The 24421-nt window shown below is 39.7% G+C and overlaps 1 non-coding gene and 1 pseudogene across 1 annotated transcript; one reads left to right on the top strand and one right to left on the bottom strand.

Annotated features, from left to right (window-relative positions):
- Positions 1–4981: 4981 nt before the first annotated feature.
- LOC146926513 (uncharacterized) overlaps positions 4982–24421 on the bottom strand; it is a 90962-nt pseudogene continuing 71522 nt past the window's right edge.
- Positions 9575–9681, top strand: LOC146926520 (small nucleolar RNA R71). Its single transcript, XR_015009192.1, has one exon. It is a non-coding gene; the product is annotated as a small nucleolar RNA R71 (small nucleolar RNA).

Here is a 24421-nt window from a genome sequence, read left to right as displayed (position 1 = left end):
GTCCACAGGTAGTAGTCATGTGAGATATGAATCTTGAAATATAGTTCAGACGTCCGAGGAAACCCCTGACTTGCTTTTCAGTTTGAGGGGCCGGCATCTCTCTGATGGCTCGGACTTTGTCAGGATCAACTTCAATGCCTCTTTGACTGACAATGAAGCCTAGCAACTTTCCAGATCTTACACCAAATGTACACTTGTTAGGATTCAACCGCAGCTTGTACTTTCTCAGTCTTTCAAACATCTTTTTCAAATACACAACATGCTGCTCTTCATCACTTGACTTCACAATCATATCATCAACATATACTTCAATCTCTTTGTGAATCATATCATGAAACAGAGTGGTCATACCCCTTTGATAGGTAGCACCAGCATTTATCAAGCCAAACGGCATCACTTTATAACAGAACGTTCCCCACGGGGTGATGAAGGACGTCTTTTCTCTATCTTCAGGAGACATCCGTATCTGGTTATAGCCAGAGAAACCATCCATAAAAGAGAACACTTTGGATTGATCAGTACTGTCAACAAGCACATCAATGTGAGGCAACGGGAAATTGTCTTTCGGACTGGCTTTGTTCAGATCTCTGTAATCAACGCACATTCGAACTTTCCCATCTTTCTTTGGTACTGGTACGATATTGGCAATCCACTCAGGATATTCAGCTGTCATGAGGAAACCCGCATCAATTTGCTTCTGCACCTCAGCCTTGATCTTAAGAGCCATGTCTGGACGAGACCTTCTCAATTTCTGTTTGACGGGAGGACATTCAGGTCTTGTCGGTATTCGATGTTCCACAATCTTGGGATCTAGACCCGGCATATCTTCATATGACCATGCAAAGACATCTGGATAATCATGGAGAAGCTGAATAATCTTCTTTTTCACCTCTGGCTCGAGTGAAGCACCAATCTTAATCTCTCGCTTGTTCTCTTCAGTACCCAGGTTGATAAGCTCAATCTCTTCCTGGTGAGGCTGAATGGCTCTTCTTTCTTGCTCAAGCAGTCGAGTGATCTCATACGGTATCTCTTCATCATCCTCCTCATCTTCAGCTTCATATACAGGGAATTCAAAATTTGGAGGAACCATAGGGTCACTGTGTTCAACGGGTTTATTATGGTTCAATCTGCATAATATGATTGGGATGATATTTTAGAAAAATGTTTTTCGTGCAGATTTTTGAAATTAATAAGAAAATACAGATGTTTTGGTTTTTTCTGGCATTACCATTATTTCCAAGAAAAAGGCACTAAAAAGTAAAAAACAAAGAGTCGTGGGAAAGACGACAACTTTTTATTGATAACGGCAATGCCGAAACAAACATGCCCTTACAATGATATCACTTTCGCCTTGGGAAGAGCGAAAGGATTGTTATTTTGAAAACAAAAGCATGAGCAACAAGACACATTACATGGAAGCATGCATGACTAAAGGAACATCAATGGCCTCCCAATTTCTCACGGTGCCTCCTGGTACAACAAATGTAGGCACATAACCACTCCCAGCAGTATCTTCAGCAATAGCATTGATAAACCCAGCACTGTAGAAAGTTCCTGTTGAAACACCAGAGGTTGGGGAGAATCCAAGGCCCTCTTTACGCTTGTTTTCCAAAATCTGAATCACTTTGCCCCAGCCAGCAGCTTGCCCTTCTTGAACAGCTTTTTGGGCGTCTTTCAATGAAGCCATGGCAGTACCAGCTCTTCGAGGCTCCGCACCTTCAACAGTCAAGCCTTGAAATGACGTCCCTTCAGCGGACCCTGCTTCAACACAAGAGAAAGATGACACTTGGCTAACCAGATATGCTTCTTCACCATGTACAGTGACAATCTTACCGTTCCTCATGAACTTGAGCTTTTGATGCAAAGTGGAAGTTACTGCCCCAGCGTCGTGAATCCACGGTCTTCCGAGGAGACAACTGTAAGAAGCATTGATGTCCATGACCTCGAAGGTGATCTGGAATGTCTCAGGACCAATGGTGATTGGCAAGTCTACTTCCCCAAGAACATCTTTGCGAGATCCGTCAAAAGCCTTAACCAAATAGCTACTTCCCCTCAGAGAAATTCCATGATGACTCAATTGCCTTAGTGTAGATTCAGGCATTACATTCAAGGATGATCCAGTGTCCACCAGCACATTGGATATCATGTCAGACTTGCAGTGTACCGAGATATGCAGAGCCAAGTTGTGGTGTTTCCCTGCTTCGGGGAGTTCATCGTCACCAAACCCCAAGTTATTGCAAGCAGTGATGTTACCCACTATTCCATCAAACTAATTGATAGAGCCAAACCGCAAGTGCACGGCCTATCGAAGTAATAGTAGTAAGTAGAGTATCGTTCCGCTAGGGAGTTGTTCAACTTAATTAACTTTTAATGAATGATTAGAGGAGAGAAAGTTGATGAGAAAGGGTTTGATTGCTGAAGGTAAAAACAATAATATAAAAGGGCCTTAGGATCATTGGTTCATCTTAATAACTAATCCTTCACTAGACAAAACCTAAACTTCTAATTTCATGGTTTACACACTAATTTCTAAAGACCGGTTTCCCTTAGCCCCTCACCTTTCCGATGAAAGTCCGGTGAGAGTTTACTTCTAGCAACCAAGCCTATTTCACTGACATGATTACTAGAAGATGCATAGAGGATTGAAACTACTCTTTGTCTCAATAGTTGCAAAGACTATTTCACTGTTTTGCAACTATTGTCTAGATTCACTTGTTCCAACATCAAGACTCCGCTCTCGCTTTATGAATTGATGTTTGGGATGATGGATTAACGATTATCAAACCCTCCGCTTTCGCTTCCACAGTTTGATAATTGTTAATCCACGTTAAGACGGTGAATCTAGATTAGAAATTAGGATTACATAGAAATTAGGGTTTAGACATGTTTTGTTTAGGATTGAGTCATTAGACTCCCCAATAATCCTAAGACTAAGAAGTCTACTCACTCATGTTCATCGTAGACATGGAGGAAGAAGAAAATACGATAAAAATAAATTGCAAAGAAAGTAAAAGGGAAAATAAAGACTTTTATTAAAATAGCAATTGAAATAAACAAAGTAAAGCATGATTGTTTATGGTGGAGAGCTACTCTATTTATAGCTTTACAATCGACTTAGAAACTAAGCAACTAAAAGGGTAAAACAGTAAAGCTGCAACAGGGTAACTTGGGCCCGAAGAAAAAGCAGCAAAAGAGGCTCCTGGAGGTGGCACGGCCGTGCCACATGTTGGCACTGGCCGTGCCAAGCTTCTGACTTGGTGGGAACGTATTTTTGTCCCGTATCTTCGTATTCTTGCGCTGTATTTGCTCCAGTCCTCTTTCTTTTGCTCCAAGACACCTTCCACCATATATTTATTCCTAAAATAAAATAAAACATAATTTGAAGTAAAATATTCTAATATAAAATAAAATGCAATAAAACTAAATCAAATCTAAAATAAAACTAAACTAAATAAGGCAATAAATAATACTATCTATGACTCATCAAACTCCCCCACACTTGAATCTTTGCTTGTCCTCAAGCAAAAGGCAGCAAACATAGCAGCAACAAAGATTAATTTATGGCAATATTAAGAACATAAGTCTCAAAGAAAGGTTTTGTTCCAAGTACACTAATTACAATTCCAAATATTCCTCATGAACTTATTCTACCCAACATCAAGCCTCAAGTGAGTGTGTGTGTGCAGTCCAACCCTTTTCTTGCTCCTGTATAAGACAGATATTATGAGGAATAGGTTCTATCCTTAGTGCTAAAGTAACCGAGAAAAGTCCTTTCTTCATTTCATATAAAAGTGATGGGAATTTGAGTTAAAATTAAATTAGATTTAACAATCAAGCACAAGGGGATGCAGATGCTTAGGGGCTATCTATCCTCGTAGGGAGTCTTCTCGGATGTAATTGTCCTTTCCCCCTAGATTCAAAATCACCCTAAGTAGTGCTGCAAAATTATTGTTTGTTTCATCTCCGCGTAGGAAGTCTTTTTTGATGTAATTGTCCTTTCCCCCTAGCATTGATGAATTTGTTTCACTTTAGGTTCAAATTAGGGAGTCACCACCACAATTAGGAAGTTAGGGATTGTCCTTTCCCCCACATGTTGGTGCCATTCTCCCGCCCCATTTAACATTAACAAATTAAAAGGAATATAACAATTAAGAACAATTTGATTAATTTTCCCACACAAACTTATACTACTTTTACTCTTAAGACTTTAAAGGGTCTAAGTTAACACTAAAGATAGAACGTGTTCCTTAAAATACCTATTCATACACTTGCTCAAAGATTGCAACTGGGTGCTTTTCTCATTGGAGATTTTCACAATAAAACAAGATATGGGCATAGCAAGAACATAAGAAACACAAGAAACTACTTTTATGTACAAGAAACAACCTTTAGAGAAGAGACAAAACAAAAAATTTTCATGCCATATTTACATTAAAAACAAGCTACTTAGTCATGCCTCTTGCTATAAAAACAAAACAAAAGAATAAAGTTCAAGGGAGTTTGGGAACACTACGACTCTAGACACTTTATTAGGCCCCCCCCACACTTAGGGGAAGCATTGTCCTCAATGATTCAAAAGAAAAAGAAATTAAAAGAAGAAGAAGAAATAGAATGGAAGAAAGGGGTGCAGAAAGCTCACAGTGCGCTATAGATAGCAAAAATTGATGAATTTTGGGATCTGTAGGCTGGCACGGCCGTGCCAATCTCAGCACGGGCCGTGCCAACATTCTGTTTCCTTGCCCCCATTTTGCTTGAAAAACATGGCACGGCCGTGCCAACCTTAGCACGGGCCGTGCCTACCTTCTGATAAGGAGGCTACAAAAATTTTCAATTTCTTGAATTCTTGTCGAATCATACTTGGACAATTACCTACAAAACAACTTAGAACAAAGAAAAACAAAACAAAAGCAGTTAAAAGCGTGGGTTGCCTCCCACGAAGCGCTCTTTTACCGTCATTAGCTTGACAAAAAGAAAAACATCTTTAAGGCGGGTCAATAAGTCTCCAAGCAGCCACTACTTCAGTCCCTTCCCCTACATTATAAACCTTTAGCCTATGTCCGTTAACTTTAAATGGTCCGGTTTTTTCAGAAAAGATTTCAATAGCCCCATAGGGATAGACCTTGCGGACTTGAAACGGACCAGACCACCTAGACCTTAGTTTTCCTGGAAAGAGCTTCATCCTAGAATTAAAGAGTAGTACAAGGTCACCTATTTTGAAGTCCTTTTTAAGGATATGTTTATCATGCCATTTTTTTGTTCTTTCTTTGTAAATGCGAGCATTCTCATAGGCATCTAACCTAAGTTCCTCTAACTCACTCAGTTGAAGTTTCCTTTTTTGACCGGCTAGTTTTGGGTCCAAGTTAAGGTTCCTAATTGCCCAATAAGCTTTGTGCTCAAGTTCAACCGGGAGGTGACAAGATTTCCCATAAATTAGCTTAAAACGAGTCATTCCAATGGGAGTTTTGTAAGCTGTTCTATAGGCCCAAAGAGCATCATCAAGCTTACTTGACCAATCTTTCCTAGAGATAGAGACTGTCTTTTCAAGAATGGCCTTTATTTGTCTATTGGAGACCTCAACTTGTCCACTAGTTTGCGGGTGATAGGGTGTTGCGACTTTATGTTTCACTCCATATTTTTGTAAAAGTTTTTCAAAGTGTTTAGAAATGAAGTGAGACCCTCCATCGCTTATGACGACCCTTGGCACCCCAAACCTTGGAAAGATAACCTTTTTGAACAATTTCATAACTACATGTGCATCGTTGGTGGGGGAAGCAATGGCCTCAACCCATTTGGACACGTAGTCAACAGCCACCAATATGTATTGATTACCAAAAGAAGAAGGAAATGGCCCCATGAAATCAATACCCCATACATCGAAAATTTCAACTTCAAGGATGTTGTTTAAGGGCATTTCATTCCTTTTAGTAATATTACCGGTGCGTTGACAATTGTCACATTTAGAAACAAAGAGATGCACATCCTTAAAAAGTGTTGGCCACCAGAAACCAGATTGAAGTATTTTAAAAGAAGTTTTTTGACTACTGGCGTGGCCACCATAGGAGGAGGAATGACAATGGTGAAGAATACTACTTACCTCGCTTTCAGGGATGCATCTTCTAAAAACTCCATCCGAGCCTCTTTTGAAGAGGTAAGGCTCATCCCAATAGTAGTGCTTGAGATCATGGAAGAATTTTTTCTTTTGCTGGTAGTTCAAGTTAGGTGGTAGTACTCCTGCTGCAAGAAAATTAACAAAATCTGCATACCACGGTGTGTTAGTTTGTGCCAATAAGAAGAGTTGGTCATCCGGGAAGGAATCATCCAAAGGCAACTCATCCTCATTGGGTTCCCTAAGGCGGGACAGGTGATCAGCTACAACATTTTCAGTACCCCTTTTATCCCTTATTTCAATGTCAAATTCTTGGAGGAGCAAAATCCATCGGATCAATCTAGGTTTGGCATCTTTCTTGTTTAGCAAATATTTTATTGCCGAGTGATCTGTGTAAATAATGATTTTTGATCCTACCAAGTATGGCCTGAATTTGTCAATAGCATAGACTACTGCTAATAGTTCCTTCTCAGTTGTAGCATAATTTACCTGTGCCTCATCAAGGGTCTTACTTGCATAATAAATGGCGTGCATCTTCTTATCTTTTCTTTGTCCCAACACGGCCCCAACTGCATAGTCACTTGCATCACACATTATTTCAAAGGGTAAGTTCCAATCTGGCGGTTGTATGATTGGGGCAGTGACCAAAGCTTCTTTTAACCTGCAAAATGCTTTTAGGCATGCATCATCAAACACAAAATCTGCATCCTTAAGGAGCAAACTGGTTAGTGGCTTAGTGATTGAAGAAAAGTCTTTGATGAAACTGCGGTAAAATCCGGCATGTCCTAGGAAACTTCTTACTTCCCTTACCGAGGTGGGAGGAGACATTTTTTCAATAATTTCGATTTTTGCTTTGTCTACCTCTATACCTCGTTCAGAAACTAAGTGTCCTAGGACGATTCCTTCTCTTACCATGAAGTGGCATTTCTCCCAATTCAGCACCAAGTTCACCTGTTCACATCTTTCTAAAACTTTTTCCAGGTTAGTTAAGCAATTATCAAAACTGGATCCATGCACAGAAAAATCATCCATAAAAACTTCCATTATATCTTCAACAAAATCAGAAAAGATAGACATCATGCATCTTTGAAAAGTAGCGGGAGCATTGCAAAGACCAAAGGGCATTCTCCTATAGGCAAAAGTACCAAAAGGGCAAGTGAAGGTGGTTTTCTCTTGGTCATTAGGGTGGATGGGTATTTGGAAAAATCCGGAATAGCCATCTAAGTAACAAAAGTGTGAATGCTTTGCTAACCTTTCTAACATTTGGTCTATAAAAGGGAGTGGGAAGTGATCTTTACGGGTTGCTTTGTTAAGCTTCCTATAGTCAATACACATCCTCCAACCGGTGACGGTTCTAGTTGCAATGGATTCATTTTTATCATTTTTAATAACAGTGAGACCACCCTTTTTAGGTACAACTTGAACTGGACTAACCCATTTAGAATCAGAAATTGGATAAATGACACCTGCATCTAGGAGTTTTAAGACTTCCTTTTTCACAACTTCTTTCATGTTAGGATTTAACCTTCTTTGGTGCTCAACGGAGGGTTTATAGTCCTCTTCAAGTAGTATCCTATGTGTACACAATGAGGGGTTTATTCCCTTGATGTCATCAATGGTATAACCTATAGCCTTAGGGTATTTCTTGAGGACATAGAGTAATTTTTCAGTTTCTACCTCATTCAAGTTTGCATTCACAATAGCAGGGTAGGTTGAGTTAGGGCCCAAGAATTCATACCTCAAGCTTGGTGGGAGTGGTTTGAGTTCCACCTTCGGCGCCTCTTTTGGTAGAGGGGCTGCTTCTTCTTTCATTAATTCTTCCATGCCCAAACCTTCCATGGGAGGGTTTTCATTCAATAACTCATCGTAGGCTTTGGCATCTCCTTCTAGCTTTGTACCTGCATCACTAACCAAGCATACCTCCAAACCATCATGTGTAGTTGATGCTAAGGAGCATTCTTTCACACAACGGTCAATTATATCTAACATGCAACAAGAGTCTTTAATGGAGGGATTTTTCATAAGTTTAGCAAGTTCAAATTCAACAGTATTTTCACCAACATTAAATTCCAATCTCCCATGTTTAACATCAATTATAGCCCCAGCGGTAGCAAGGAAGGGCCTTCCCAAAAGTATGGGTACTTGGTTATCCTCCTCTATTTCCATCACAACAAAGTCCGTAGGGACGTAGATTTCTCCTACCTTGACAGGGACATCCTCTATGATTCCAGCTGGATACTTAAGGGAACGGTCCGCTAATTGTAGGGTCATCCTAGTTGACTTAAGCTCCCCCAATCCCAATCTCTCATAAAGAGATAAAGGCATCAAACTGACACTAGCTCCTAAGTCACACATTTCCCTCTTTACTATTTCAGACCCTATGACACAAGGTATTGAGAAACTTCCTGGATCCTTAAGCTTGGGTGGCAACTTATTTTGGATAATGGCACTACATTCCTCCGTAAGGTTCACCGTTTCACTCTCCTCAATTTTTCTTTTTTTTGAAAGAAATTCTTTTAAAAATTTAGCATAGGTGGGCATTTGAGTTAGGACATCGGTGAAGGGAACATCAATGTAGATTTTATTCATCATTTCAATGAACTTTTTAAATTGCTCATCAAGCTTAGACTTGGCAAATCTTTGAGGGAAAGGAATCTTTGGTTTGAAGGGAGGTGGTGTAACTTCCTCACTTTGTGGTTTCTACTTTCCTCTTTAGCCATCTCACCTTGTGGGTTGCTAGTCTCTTCCTCACTAGGCTTGACTCTTAAGGGGTCTTCTAATTGCTTACCACTCCTAAGTGTAACGGCGTTCATTCTAGGTTGGCAAAATTGAACAACTAGAGAGAGCTGAGCCTCTAGGACCTTGTTGTGAGAGAAGATAGAGTCTACTTTTGATGTAAGTGAAACAAAAGAGTCATTCAAAAGTCTAGTTTGATTTGCAAGCTCTTTGTGCTGCTCGGTTTGGTTAAGAAGATAATTTTCCATTAAAAGTTCAAGATTAGACTTTTGAATAACCTCTTGATCACTAGCATAACTTGGTGGTGTTGTTTTTTGGACCAAGGGATTTTCATTAGGGCTTTGGTCAAAACTTACCCCTTGGTTATTTTGAATAAAATTTAATTGCTCAACACGACCTAGTTCGCATTCACTACATGTTTTACATGGAGATGTAGAAGTAGTATCACTAACATTAAGTTTTTCAAATTTGTGGGCTAGTGCATCAATCCTAGAAGCAAGGTGGTCATAGTTAGAGACTTCGTACATACCTGCCCTCTTTTTGGAGGGTGAAGACTTAGTAGCGAGTTCTTCATCAGTCCATAGAAAGAGATTTCGAGCCATGTCTTCAATCAACGCATAGGCTGTTTCGAAGTCTTTGTTCATTAGAGCACCACCTGCAGCTGTATCAACAAAGATTTTAGTAGCATGAGATAAACCATTGTAAAAAGTGTGGATGATCAACCATTCCTCTAGTCCATGGAGGGGGCAAAGTTTAAGCATATCCTTAAAACGTCCCCATGAATCATGAAGAGATTCCCCCTCTTTTTGAGTAAATTGAAAAAGCTTTGCCCTTAGTTGGCCAATTTTCGATGGGGGAAGGAAACGGGTGAGAAATTTACGCTTCAGTTGGTCCCATGAGGTGATGGAACCAACTCTTAGGGAATGGAACCAATTGAGAGCTTTATCTTTTAGAGAAAAAGGGAAGAGATGTAGTCTCAAGGTTTCTTGGTTTTTCTTATATGTTACGGTAAGCCGCCAAAAAGTTGAGATATGGAGATTGGGATCCTCATCGGGGGATCCCGAAAAATAATTTTGCTGCACCATCTTAAGTTGGGCAGGCTTAATTTCAAAATCTTCATCTTCAACCGTTGGATACACAATAATAGCATATGGCTCTTCCATTGAAGAAGTCACGTATTCTTTAAGAGCACGTCTTTCAGCCATGTTGGTATTATTTTTATGCTTTCCAAGAAGTTAATGATGAGGGAAAATAAAAAGTAAAAAAAAAAAAAAAAAAAAAGAGAAAGAAGAGAGAATTCTAATCACTAAGGAAAAGCTAATTAAATTAGTTAACTCCCCGGCAACGGCGCCAAAAACTTGATAGAGCCAAACTGCAAGTGCACGGCCTATCGAAGTAATAGTAGTAAGTAGAGTATCGTTCCGCTAGGGAGTTGTTCAACTTAATTAACTTTTAATGAATGATTAGAGGAGAGAAAGTTGATGAGAAAGGGTTTGATTGCTGAAGGTAAAAACAATAATATAAAAGGGCCTTAGGATCATTGGTTCATCTTAATAACTAATCCTTCACTAGACAAAACCTAAACTTCTAATTTCATGGTTTACACACTAATTTCTAAAGACCGGTTTCCCTTAGCCCCTCACCTTTCCAATGAAAGTCCAGTGAGAGTTTACTTCTAGCAACCAAGCCTATTTCACTGACATGATTACTAGAAGATGCATAGAGGATTGAAACTACTCTTTGTCTCAATAGTTGCAAAGACTATTTCACTGTTTTGCAACTATTGTCTAGATTCACTTGTTCCAACATCAAGACTCCGCTCTCGCTTTATGAATTGATGTTTGGGATGATGGATTAACGATTATCAAACCCTCCGCTTTCGCTTCCACAGTTTGATAATTGTTAATCCACGTTAAGACGGTGAATCTAGATTAGAAATTAGGATTACATAGAAATTAGGGTTTAGACATGTTTTGTTTAGGATTGAGTCATTAGACTCCCCAATAATCCTAAGACTAAGAAGTCTACTCACTCATGTTCATCGTAGACATGGAGGAAGAAGAAAATACGATAAAAATAAATTGCAAAGAAAGTAAAAGGGAAAATAAAGACTTTTATTAAAATAGCAATTGAAATAAACAAAGTAAAGCATGATTGTTTATGGTGGAGAGCTACTCTATTTATAGCTTTACAATCGACTTAGAAACTAAGCAACTAAAAGGGTAAAACAGTAAAGCTGCAACAGGGTAACTTGGGCCCGAAGAAAAAGCAGCAAAAGAGGCTCCTGGAGGTGGCACGGCCGTGCCAAGCTTCTGACTTGGTGGGAACATATTTTTGTCCCGTATCTTCGTATTCTTGCGCTGTATTTGCTCCAGTCCTCTTTCTTTTGCTCCAAGACACCTTCCACCATATATTTATTCCTAAAATAAAATAAAACATAATTTGAAGTAAAATATTCTAATATAAAATAAAATGCAATAAAACTAAATCAAATCTAAAATAAAACTAAACTAAATAAGGCAATAAATAATACTATCTATGACTCATCACTAATCCACAGAGACTTCATGATCAACATAAGCTTGTTCCAGTACTTTCATCAACACTTTTCTATGAGCTTCTGAGCTCATGAGCAGAGACAAGATGGATATCTTTGACGGAATTTGCAGCAGCTGGTCAACAATTTTATAATCGCTCTTCTTAATAAGCCTCAGAATTTCGTCCAGATTAGACTCGTCAATAGATTGCCCTGTTGGGCCGGGGCTCTTGTCAATTGGAGGAGCAACTGGTGGAGTTATTGTGGCAATAGGTGTAACCACCTTCTTTTGGAACAAGGGTGGACGGACTTTCCCGCTTCTCAGAGCTGTAATTTCACTAGCAACGTTATCAACTGTAGCTGGGGATACCAGAGGTACCTCCACTCCATTCTCAATCATGGTTGCATTGTACTTGTAAGGAATTGCTTTTGTAGAGGTATAAGATACAGGACCAGGTAACCTGATCACCAAAGGTTCAACATTCCTTGTCTTAGATGCACTTTCAGCAGGAGAATCATGAAACACTGGCACAATCACACATACATCACTGGCAATCAAGTGTTTGTCATCCATCAGGCTCTGTATATCATCTTGCTCCACACAACAACCCATAGGATTTTGAAGACATTCTGAACAAGAAGCATGATCGTGATTGAACAAAGAAGCCTGGCAGAGTTTGACATGTAGCGGTACCAAGGGAGTAGCAACATTACGGACATCTAGCAAGGGATCCCTCTGAGGAACGGGAACTCTTTCGAAAGCCTCGATCATGTCAACAGCAGCATGGTTTGGAAGTGGATTGTCAAGAACATGAGGAACACTGTTTTCAAAAGTCAACCGTCCTTTTTCTATCAGGTCTTTCACAATATATTTCAGAGCATAGCAACCTTCAACATCGTGGCCTTGAGCGCCCTGATGGAATTCACATGTGAGATCCTGTCGGAACCTGGGAGGCAATGGAGTAGGTGGAGACTTGCCTGGTCTGGTGACGCAGTGTCCCTTAGCAAGTAAGGTTGGGAGCAACTCAGCATACCGCATAGGTATTGGTGGAAAAGAAGGTCTGGGTCGGGGACCCTGTTGTTGCTGTTGTTGTTGCTGAACAGGAGGCTGGTGTTGTACTTGTTGAGCAATGGCATTAACGGACACTGGTGGTTGACCCGGTGGCAGAGGATATTGCTGATAGAATGGCGGGAAGAAAGGATGTTGAGAGTACTGCATGTATTGATAGGGCAAAGGTATTTGAGTAGCATTAGCAGGTGTAGACTGATTACCAGATACCATCCCTACTTCAGATTCTTTCCTCTTGTGATGGCCATTACCATACTTCTTTGGTGCACTGGCTGAAGATTCACCCTTTTCAAGAACAAAGATACCCTCTCTGACAGCCTCCTCTAGACGAGTTCCCATAGTAACCATGTCGGAGAAGTTGTTTGGAGCAGAGACTATCATTCTTTCCTTATATTCCTTCTTCAGAGTCTTCAGGAATGTCTGTGTTAATTCTTCCTCATCAAGTCGAGGAGAAACACGGGCAGCTGCCCCTCTCCATCTCTGGGCATATTCACGGAACGTTTCATCTGACTTCTGAGACATGGACTTAAGAGAGTCCCTATTTGGCTTCAGACGGGTATTGAACTCATAATGGCTTTCAAAAGCAGTAGCCAGATCCTCAAAAGTATGGATGTTGTCTTTGCCCAAACCAGTGTACCAATCTGCCGCATCTTCTGCTAGGCTGTCTTGGAAGCAGTGTATCATCAGTGCGTCATTATCTGCGTAATTGGCCATCTTTTGGACGTACCGAATGGCATGGATGTGTGGACAGGAAGATCCGTTGTATTTGTCAAAATCTGGCACCTTAAACTTCTTAGGAATCTCAAATCGGGATACCAAGCATAGATCACGAGCCTTAGCAGAGACATTGTTTCCACGGCTAGCCTTGACCTCACGGAGTTCTCCAGCCAACTCCCTTAACTGTCTTTTCATAGCTTCCATTGCGGGATCTTGTCCACGCGGAGTATCGACATCAATTACCTGTTGCACAGTGTGGACAATAGGATCGGTAACAACAGTAGTCACCTGAGGCATAGCAGTGGATACGGGAATCTGTCCTTGACCAGCAAAACCAGAGACACCAGCAGCAGTATTAGGAGAATAGTAAGCTGAGAGCCCATAAGGACGCCCATTGGGCATAACAAACCGAGCATCAGTAGTCACAGTAGACAGTGGGATGGATGGAATTGCTTCAGTAGAAACTGGGACAGATGTGGCTGGTTGTTCCTGTGCAGCCATCATAGTGGACATAGCGTCATGAGCCTTAGCCAAGTCTTCTTTCATAGCAGCCAATTCGGCACGGAGCTGAGCATTTTCTTCTTCAAAGTTAGCCATAATCTTTCTCTTGCGAAATCTTGTTTGATGAACTCTATCTGGTTGGTAAACCTTGCGAACACGAGCCACTTTTTAGACTGCGGCGGACAAAACCAGGAGGCAATGAGCACGAGTGAAGTCTTTTGTGACCAGTGAATGCATATGATGCATGAAATGTGTTAATGCATATGGAAAAGGACCATTTTTGTGTTATCGGAGGGTTTTAGACAAATTAGAAGTTTGTAAACATTACTAAACAACAATTAACATAAACAGGAAACAAACAACCAACATATAGTTTTACAAGACGATTCCCTTTGAAATGCTAAGCCAAGGGATAAACTTTGAAATGTAAAACAATGTAAACAAATGGAAATAACAACAGGAAATGGAGATCCTCAAGCATAGGAAGTGGAAGCATCATCCTCGGACTCAGATTCAGACTCATAAATGCAGTATCGGGCGTAGAAGTTATGGGCACCTCTAGCCCTCTTGGAGTCTCTCATAAGCAACTTATCTTTCTCTTCAATCTCTCTCCTAGCTTTAGCTAACTCTTCCTTCAGTGTCAAGACCTCATGAGTCTGCTGCTCATCCTTTCCATCCAAAGTCATGATCAAGTTCTCAGCCTCATAGTATCTAACCCTCCACTGATGCTTCTCCCGACTCTCCATAGCTAGGTGCTCCTGATACATCTCCTGGGTAGGTGGGACTAGAGGCAAAGGCATGGCAGGAACAGATGCAGACACATATCTCATAGAGGGGTAAGGCATACCAATCTCCTCAGCTTGGTTTATCACCCACTGTGTATAGGCCTCATGAGCAACACCGGACCTTACACCCATATGCTTCACCTCTTTCTTTCGAAGTTTAGACCAAGCTTCTATGAAATCCTTTTTAATTCCCGTGGGGGCATTGGAGTAGTGGAAGAAGTAAGGAGATGTAGCAAGATTGATGGGCTTTCCTTTCATCGGGAAACCAAATTGTCGCAAGGCGAGCTCTGGGTTATAGTTGATTCCACCCCGGGTACCAAGAAGAGGTACATTAAGAAACTTCCCACCACCAACGATGATTTCCTTAACCCTAGAAGCGGGAGTGAGCCAAACCACTTCATTAGGAGTGAGAGCCATAATCCTCTGTGAAATAGACCAATTCTCTGGATTGTCGTGGAAAGACTTCGGAAGGTGCGAAATAAACCAGCTATAGAGGAGAGGCACACAACAAAGAATGTATCCACGACCCTTGCCGGATCGATCGTGAATAGCATGATATGTGTCAGCTAGCAAGGTAGGAACCAGATTCTTGGAGTGGAAGATCATAATAGCATTCATGTCCACGAAGTCATCAAGATTTGGAAAGAGAATGAGCCCATAGATGAGAAGTGCAAGAATAGCCTCGAGAGTGTCTTGACAAGTGGTATTGAGGTTGGCTTTCCCAAGAAGATACTCTGAAGTGAACCCTCAGATACGTGCCTTAGTGACAAGATTCTTGGAGACATCGGTGGTCTTGAGATAGAGATCTTTAGCAATAACTAATGGAGTAGGAGGATTCTCAAGTCCCGCGAAGGGTACCCCCCTAGCAATAGATAGACCCATCAAGTGAGAATAATCCTCTAGAGTAGGCACCAACTGAAAGTTGGGAAAAGTAAAGCACCGATACTCCCGATCATAGAATTGCACTAGAGTGTGCACAAGCTTCTCATCCACATTAGTCTGGAGAATAATAAGTAAAGCCCCGTAACGATGTCGGAAACCAGTCGGATCCTCAATTTTGAGTGCCAAATCTCTCAAACTAGCCAAATCCACTTCCTTGAACTTGTAGGACTTAGTCTTCTTCATTCCTACAATGTTTACAAATTCAAATTGTCTAAGCCCTTTGATAACAATGCATGAAAAAAGTTTATGCATGTATGCATGAATGCATGTATGCATGATTATGTTCAAGTTCGGAGAAAACATGGTGGGTTGAAGTTCAAAGTCGAGGAGTCATGGGTGGACACGGCGTCCGGTGAATCTAGGGCTTTAGGAAATAGTAACCGGGTTCTAAAAAGGTTCCCAAGTTGCAACCTCTCCGACGTATATCATGGTGTCACGAGACAACACTCGCTCCATGATTATCCGTGGAAGGTCTAACTTGAGTGTAGTATCGCGTGACGACTAAAACTCGAGACAACACTCGGTTTAGCCTCCGCACTACGTCCTAGCAAATGGCCATGGATGGGTTTGGTTATCTACGGTTCATAGCGTCATAGAACAATTAGAAGTAAAGTGCCTAAACGCGACAACACGCGCCGACAACATCACCCCTAAAATGCCTCAGCTATGTGGGATTGATCGCATAATCCAAAACACGAGGCAACCCCCATAATGAATTGTCGATTATATCCCTCCTAAATCCTAAGTTCACTCAGCTCGGGTGCAGGACTTTTGATATTCTCACCCCACACGTTTGCAAGAATTTAAACATTTATTCACATAGGAAAGCAAGTAAAAGAAATAAGTAAAAAGAGTGCGAGCGCGGAAATAAAGACTAGGCGTAACTCTCGAATCTCCCCAGTGAAGTCGCCAGCTGTTTTATCTTGGTTTTCGGGTGTCAAACATTGATTACGTTTGAACCTTTTTAACCGGTGATATCTTATTTTTTTCTTGGGAAGGGAAAAAGTAAGCAAAACCCTTGAGAATCGAGGTCCGGGAGTTGTTTTCGCTACGGGAAGGTGTTAGGCACCCATAACGACTATAGTATCCTATAGGAACCGTCTTTACTTTCGACGCGCACGCTTTATTTTTAAATGCTATTTTGAAAGTATTTATTTAAACCTAAGAGTTTCTAAGTGAAGAATTGGAGGGAGAAGAATGTGTTTGAATTTTTATTTTATTTGAATTGAAGGAATTTTGATTCCTTGCCTACGTACCCGGTTAAGGGATCAAATCCACCGTAGTTCTCTTCCAAAAGATGTTTTTGTTTTTGTTGGTTGATTTTAAGTTTGAAAATTGAATTTTGAAGAATAAGAGAGAGGCCTCAAGGGCATGAGATTAGAAAAAGGTGAGGTGGAATTAGTTACTTTGCAAAATGTGGTCTAAGTATGGTTAAGATTCTTTAAGATTTTGTTTAAGAAAAGAGAAGGAAAATTCAATGGGATTTTGATCCCAAGGTTTATTAAGAAAAAAATATTTGGGTGATGTTGTTCATATTTTTTGGAAAATTGATTTTTCTAAGTGTAAATCCTAAGCATTCATCAAAACATACAATCCTAAACATACATCTAAACATGCATATCCTAGCCATATACCTAAAGTGATGTGTGTGCATGTGTCGGTGCTTGTGTCGGTGTACATCATTAGAGTCCATTGTCCTTTACATCATTGGCCTAGATACATTCTATGGTCTTGCAAGAATTTAAAGAACATAGGAAAAAGTATTACAAAAATTCCTAAGTTTTACATTCTAATTTTTGGTGAAACTTAAAGTGCAAGAAATAAGATGGAGAGGGAGATGAAGTGTGGAATGCTTATGAATGAATGAAACATGAAATGAGATAGTTAGTGGCATAAGGCATAATAGGAATTGGAAATTATAAGCAAGAAAAATACTAAAACTTGTCAAAAGTTAATGAAATTCCTAACCTAAGAGTAACTAAATTCACCTAAAATCTTACCATAATATCAAGACAAGTACATGACCCATAATTCTCATGACAAGGTTTCAAAGGCTTTGTTGTGATCAAGAAAGTGAGAATTATGAGGACACATTCAAGTCAAGGATTATGATGTGTCTTTTAGGCATACTTGACACTTTATTTTCACAAATAATGTCCACATAACTTGCAACACAAGAAATCAACAAATTGCATTCACAAACAGTAAGCAAAGGACCCAAATTAGAGACAAACATATCACAAGATTGCACATCAAATGTTACTATCAATTTGACAAAATATCATATCAAAATCATAACAAGAATTCACAAGAATTTGACAAGAAAGACTAACAAATCACAAGTGATATTATATATTTTTTTCCAATTTTTTTAACATGTAAGTCAATCACAAAAAAATATCAGGAAACACATTGAAAACACATAGAAATTTTTCTAGAATTTTATCAAAAAAATTTTAAGCTAGCAGTGGTGTAAATAACAACTTGTAGTGTCAAAATAGCAAGAAACAGGGGCAAAACGAAAGCTGCAGGAAGATTAGGCCCAAGCCCAAAGGGAAAACGGATTCTGGATCATCCAAGTGCCTCAGAGGCGTTGGATTGATCCAGATCAGCTTTAACCTAGATCCAACAGTCAAGAACATGCAGCACACCGTAAGACACATCAGGCACACACAAAGATCAGATCTACACCGTACACACCTTTGAGAAACAGATCAAACGGTTATAAACGAAGGAGAGACCGGTTTGGGAGTGAACCAGACTGGTTCTGGTGAACCGGTCCGGTTCACCCCCTATAAAAGCTTGGGAGCCGGTTTAATTTCATTTCAAACCATTTTTTTCTCTTTCTTCTCTTCGTAACTATCTCGTTCTCTCATCTCTCCAACATGAACCCTAACGGCGCCGTTTGAGTGAGAGGAAGGTGATAAACACCTCGTAAGCCTTGTAGGACGACGGAATCGTCGTCTTCTCCGATGAGAACGACAGATTCTGTTCATCCTTTCTTTGTATTTTCTTGAAATTTGAGGTTTGACTGGTGTTCTCACCGTTCGTCATTTCAAACCCTAATCTATCTTATTTTGCATGCTGATGACGAATTTGCACTTGATTTCACAAAATAAACGGTGAATCATTACAGATCGAGACCCTAGGGTTTTGGTTTTCGAATCTTTTCGATGTTTCTCACACCTTTTGGAAAGAACGAGTTTCAAAGCTTGCTGATCTATGCTATTTTCACCGTTTATTTTGGAACGTGAACCTTCAATGATGACTTAAACACAAAAGTGAGAAGGATTCGTATGCTTACCTGGTTTCGAATGGAAATTCGAGTGAGAAGACGAAGAAAACCTTCTCGGATTCTCTCTAAGCTTCTGGTAAGTAATTCGTTGTTGTTCGTCTTCTTCCTCTCTGATTCGCTTCGAATTCGATCCCTCTTCTCCTCTCTTTCACCAAAACCCTTCGTGATCGCAAGAAATTCGTCTTTGTACGAATTCTTGCTTGAATTGTGAAGGTGAAGGTTCAATGATGATGATTTTCAAGGAAAATCACTGAGAACCTTCTGTAAATTCGAACCACTTTTGCTGAATTGAACACATTTTGTTTTTGATATTCTGGAACTTTGAATTGATTTTTGTATGTTGAATGATGAATTCGATGAAGAATTCGTATGAATTTTGAGTTTGTGGTGGTGATTTGAGATGATTGAATTCTGTTACGGCGGAGGGAGTGGTGGTGGGAAGTTTGTTACGGTGGCTGGAGAGTTTGTTACGGTGGCTGGAGAGAAAATTGTATCACGTGTTTGTTGAGTTGGCCATTGGTGTATGGGCCTCTGTTGAGTTGGCCTCTATTTATAGGTGCCATGTGTGACTCTAGACCAATGTGGAACTGCCACGTGTTTTGGACCCGTTTTGGACTGGATTCTGGACTTAGGACTTGAGGGACTAATTTGCAATTTCGAAAGCTTCAAGGACTGACCTGCAAAAAAACTATTAAGGACTAATCTGTAATTTGTGGAAGTTAGAGGACTGGACTGCAATTGACCCAAGAAAGGACTTAAAACAAAAATTGACTTAAAGGACTAAAATAAAAACCTTAAAAGAAATGAAATGACATAAAAGGACCAAAGTGCAATTTCTTAAAAGTTTAGGAACTAAAATGAAAATAACAATAAAATTGGAATAAAATTGGTAAATTGGAAAAAACGTAAAGTGAAACGATTAAAATTGACAAAACGGACTAAAACGAACCAATTACCTAAATGAGGTACTTTAAAGTAACCTCTCTCTGCCAAAATTTCGTGTGAAATGACCAAAATGCCCCTGGGGACTAAAACGACTCAAAATGACTCAGATGCAATTTTAAAATGGATTTTATCATGAAATTAAGACAAGAGTTTATTTAAACCAATTGAAAAGACTCAGAGACAATTTTTAGAATTTAAACAGAGTTTTGACACATGAAAAGACTAAAATACCCTTAGGGGCTAAACTGACTCAAAATGACTTCAAATGCAATTTTTGAAATGGATTTTGACATAGAATTGAAATAAGGACTTATTCTAACCAATTGAAAAGACTCAAACAATTTTTCAAAGACTGAAAGAAATTTTTAACATAGGGAATGACTAAAATGTCCTTCTATATGAATTTTGCAAATAGTGTTGAAATGAAATGCAGAGAAAGATGTAATTGATCAGAGATAGTTCAAATGACTTGAAATACAAGAAAAGAAAGAAGTTAGTATTTTTAGGTCCAAAATTAGGGTATAACACCTTAGTTTTCCTGGGAAGAGCTTCATCCTAGAGTTAAAAAGTAGTACAAGGTCACCAATTTTGAAGTCCCTTTGAAGGATATGCTTGTCATGCCATTTTTTTGTTCTTTCTTTATAAATGCGAGCATTCTCATAGGTATCTATCCTAAGTTCTTCTAACTCACTTAGTTGAAGTTTTCTTTTTTGACCGGCTAGATTTGGGTCCAAGTTAAGGTTCCTAATTGCCCAATAAGCCTTGTGCTCAAGCTCAACTGGAAGGTGATAAGATTTCCCATAAATTAGTTTAAAGGGAGTCATTCCAATGGGAGTTTTGTAAGCCGTTCGATAGGCCCAAAGAGCATCATCAAGCTTACTTAACCAATCTTTCCTAGAGATAGAAACTGTTTTTTCAAGAATGGCTTTTATTTGTCTATTTGAGACCTCAACTTGTCCACTAGTTTATGGGTGATAGGGTGTTGCAACTTTATGTCTCACTCCATATTTTTGTAAAATTTTTTCAAAATGTTTAGAAATGAAGTGAGACCCTCCATCGCTTATGACAACCCTTGGCACCCCAAACCTTGGAAAGATAATTTTCTTGAACAATTTCATAACTACATGTGCATCATTGGTGGGGGAAGCAATGGCCTCAACCCATTTGGACACATAGTCAACAGCCACCAATATGTATTGATTACCAAAAGAAGAAGGAAATGGCCCCATGAAATCAATACCCCATACATCGAAAATTTCAACCTCAAGGATGTTGTTTAAGGGCATTTCATTCCTTTTAGTAATATTACCGGTGCGTTGACAATTGTCACATTTGGAAATAAAGAGATGCACATCCTTAAAAAGTGATGGCCACCAGAAACCAGATTGAAGAATTTTGAAAGAAGTTTTTTGACTATTGGCGTGGCCACCATAGGAAGAAGAGTGACAATGGTGAAGAATACTACTTACCTCGCTTTCAGGGATGCATCTTCTAAAAACTCCATCCGAGCCTCTTTTGAATAAGTAAGGTTCATCCCAATATTAGTGCTTGAGATCATGGAAGAATTTTTTCTTTTGCTGGTAGTTCAAGTTAGGTGGTAGTACTCCTGCTGCAAGAAAATTAACAAAATCTGCATACCAAGGTGCGTTAGTTTGCGCCAATAAGAAGAGTTGGTCATCTGGGAAAGAGTCATCCAAAGGCAACTCGTCCTCATTGGGTTCCCTAAGGCGGGACAGGTGATCAGCTACAACATTTTCAGCGCCCTTTTTATCTTTTATTTCAATGTCAAATTCTTGGAGGAGCAAAATCCATCGGATCAACCTCGGTTTGGCATCTTTTTTGTTTAACAAATATTTTATTGCCGAGTGATCTGTGTAAATAATGATTTTTGATCCTACCAAGTATGGCCTGAATTTGTCAATAGCATAGACTACTGCTAACAGTTCCTTCTCAGTTGTAGCATAATTGATCTGTGCCCCATCAAGGGTCTTACTTGCATAATAAATGGCGTGCATCTTCTTGTATTTTCTTTGTCCCAACACAGCCCCAACTGCAAAGTCACTTGCATCACACATTATTTCAAAGGGTAAGTTCCAATCTGGTGGTTGTATGATTGGGGCAGTGACCAAAGCTTCTTTTAACCTGCAAAATGCTTTTAGGCATGCATCATCAAACACAAAATCTGCATCTTTAAGGAGCAAACTTGTTAGTGGCTTAGTGATTGAAGAAAAATCTTTAATGAAACAGCGGTAAAATCCGGCATGCCCTAGGAAACTTCTTACTTCCTTTACCGAGGTAGGAGGAGACATTTTTTCAATAATTTTGATTTTTTCTTTGTCTACTTCTATACCTCGTTCAGAAACTAAGTGTCCTAGGACGATTCCTTCTCTTACCATGAAGTGGCATTTCTCCCAATTTAACACTAAGTTCACCTGTACACATCTTTCTAAAACTTTTTCCAAGGTAGTTAAGCAATTATCAAAACTGGATCCGTGCACAGAAAAATCATCCATAAAAACTTCCATTATATTTTCAACAAAATCGGAAAAAATAGACATCATGCATCTTTGAAAAGTAGCGGGAGCATTGCAAAGACCAAAAGGCATTCTCCTATAGGCAAAAGTGCCAAAAGGGCATGTGAAGGTAGTTTTCTCTTGGTCATTAGGGTGGATGGGTATTTGGAAGAATCCAGAATAGCCATCTAAGTAACAAAAGTGTGAATGCTTAGCTAACCTTTCTAACATTTGGTCTATAAAAGGGAGTGGGAAGTGATCTTTACGGGTTGCTTTGTTAAGCTTCCTATAGTCAATACACATCCTCCAACCGGTGACGGTTCTAGTTGCAATGGATTCATTTTTATCATTTTTAATAACAGTGAGACCTCCCTTTTTAGGTACAACTTGAACTGGACTAACCCATTTAGAATCAGAAATTGGATAAATAACACCTGCATCTAGGAGTTTTAAGACTTCTTTTTTCACAACTTCTTTCATGTTAGGATTTAACCTTCTTTGGTGCTCAACGGAGGGCTTATAGTCCTCTTCAAGTAGTATCCTATGTGTACACAATGAGGGGTTTATTCCCTTAATGTCATCAATGGCATAACCTATAGCCTTAGGGTATTTCTTGAGGACATAGAGTAATTTTTCAGTTTCTACCTCATTCAAGCTTGCATTCACAATAACAGGGTAGGTTGAGTTAGGGCCCAAGAATTCATACCTCAAGCTTGGTGGGAGTGGTTTGAGTTCCACCTTTGGCGCCTCTTTTGGTAGAGGGGCTGCTTCTCCTTTTATCAATTCTTCCATGCCCAAACCTTCCATGGGAGGGTTTTCATTCAATAACTCCTCGTAGGCCTTGGCATCTCCTTCTAGCTTTGTACCTGCATCACTAACCAAGCATACCTCCAAACCATCATGTGTAGTTGATGCTAAGGAGCATTCTTTCATACAACGGTCAATTATATCTAGCATGCAACAAGAGTCTTTAATGGAGGGATTTTTCATTAGTTTAGCAAGTTCAAATTCAACAGTATCTTTACCAACATTAAATTCCAACTTCCCATGTTTAACATCAATTATAGCCCCAGCGGTAGCAAGGAAGGGCCTTCCCAAAAGTATTGGTACTTGGTTATCCTCCTCTATTTCCATCACAACAAAATCCGTGGGGACATAAATTTCTCCTACCTTGACAGGGACATCCTCTATGATTCCAGCTGGATACTTAATGGAACGGTCCGCTAATTGTAGGGTCATCCTAGTTGACTTAAGTTCCCCCAATCCCAATCTTTCATAAAGAGATAAAGGCATCAAACTAACATTAGCCCCTAGGTCACACATTGCCCTTTTTACTATTTCAGACCCTATGACACAAGGTATAGAGAAACTTCCTGGATCCTTAAGCTTGGGTGGAAATTTATTTTGGATGATGGCACTACATTCCTCCGTAAGGTTCACCGTTTCATTCTCCTCAATTTTTCTCTTTTTCGAAAGAATTTCTTTTAAAAATTTAGCATAGGTAGGCATCTGAGTTAGGACATCGGTGAAGGGAACATCAATGAAGATTTTATTCATCATTTCAATGAACTTTTTAAATTGCTCATCAAGCTTAGACTTGGCAAATCTCTGAGGGAAAGGAATTTTTGGTTTGAAGGGAGGTGGTGTAACTTCCTCACTTTGTGGTTTCTCACTCTCTTCTTTGGTCATCTCGCCTTGTGGTTCACTAGTCTCTTCCTCAACCTCACTAGGCTTGACTCTTAAGGGGTCCTCTAATTGCTTACCACTCCTAAGTGTAACGGCGTTCATTCTAGGTTGGCAAAATTCTTGAACAACTAGAGAGAGCTGAGTCTCTAAGATTTTGTTGAGAGAGGAAATAGAGTCTACTTTTGATGTAAGTGTAACAAAAGAGTTATTCAAAAGTCTAGTTTGATTCACAAGCTCCTTGAGCTGTTCGGATTGGTTAAAAAGATAATTTTCCATTAAAAGTTCAAGATTAGACTTTTGAATGACCTTTTGAACATTTGCATAACTTGGTGGTGTTGTTTCTTGAACCAAGGGATTTTCATTGGGGTTTTGGTTAAAACTTACCCCTTGGTTGTTTGGAATAAAGTTTATTTGCTCAACACTACCTGGTTTGCATTCACTACATGTCTTACAAGAGGGAGGTGTAGAAGTAGAAGTGCTAGCACTAACATTAAGTTTTTCAAATTTGTGGGTTAGTGCATCAATCCTAGAAGCAAGGTGATCATAATTAGAGACTTCGTACATACCTGCCCTCTTTTTGGAGGGTGAAG

The sequence above is a fragment of the Medicago sativa genome, chromosome 4 (genome assembly GCF_051527215.1).
Source record: "Medicago sativa cultivar Bolivia chromosome 4, Bolivia_mono, whole genome shotgun sequence".
NCBI classification, from domain to species: Eukaryota; Viridiplantae; Streptophyta; class Magnoliopsida; order Fabales; family Fabaceae; genus Medicago; species Medicago sativa.
The sequence above is the reverse complement of the archived record's forward strand: the minus strand, read 5'-3'. Positions and strand labels throughout refer to the sequence as shown.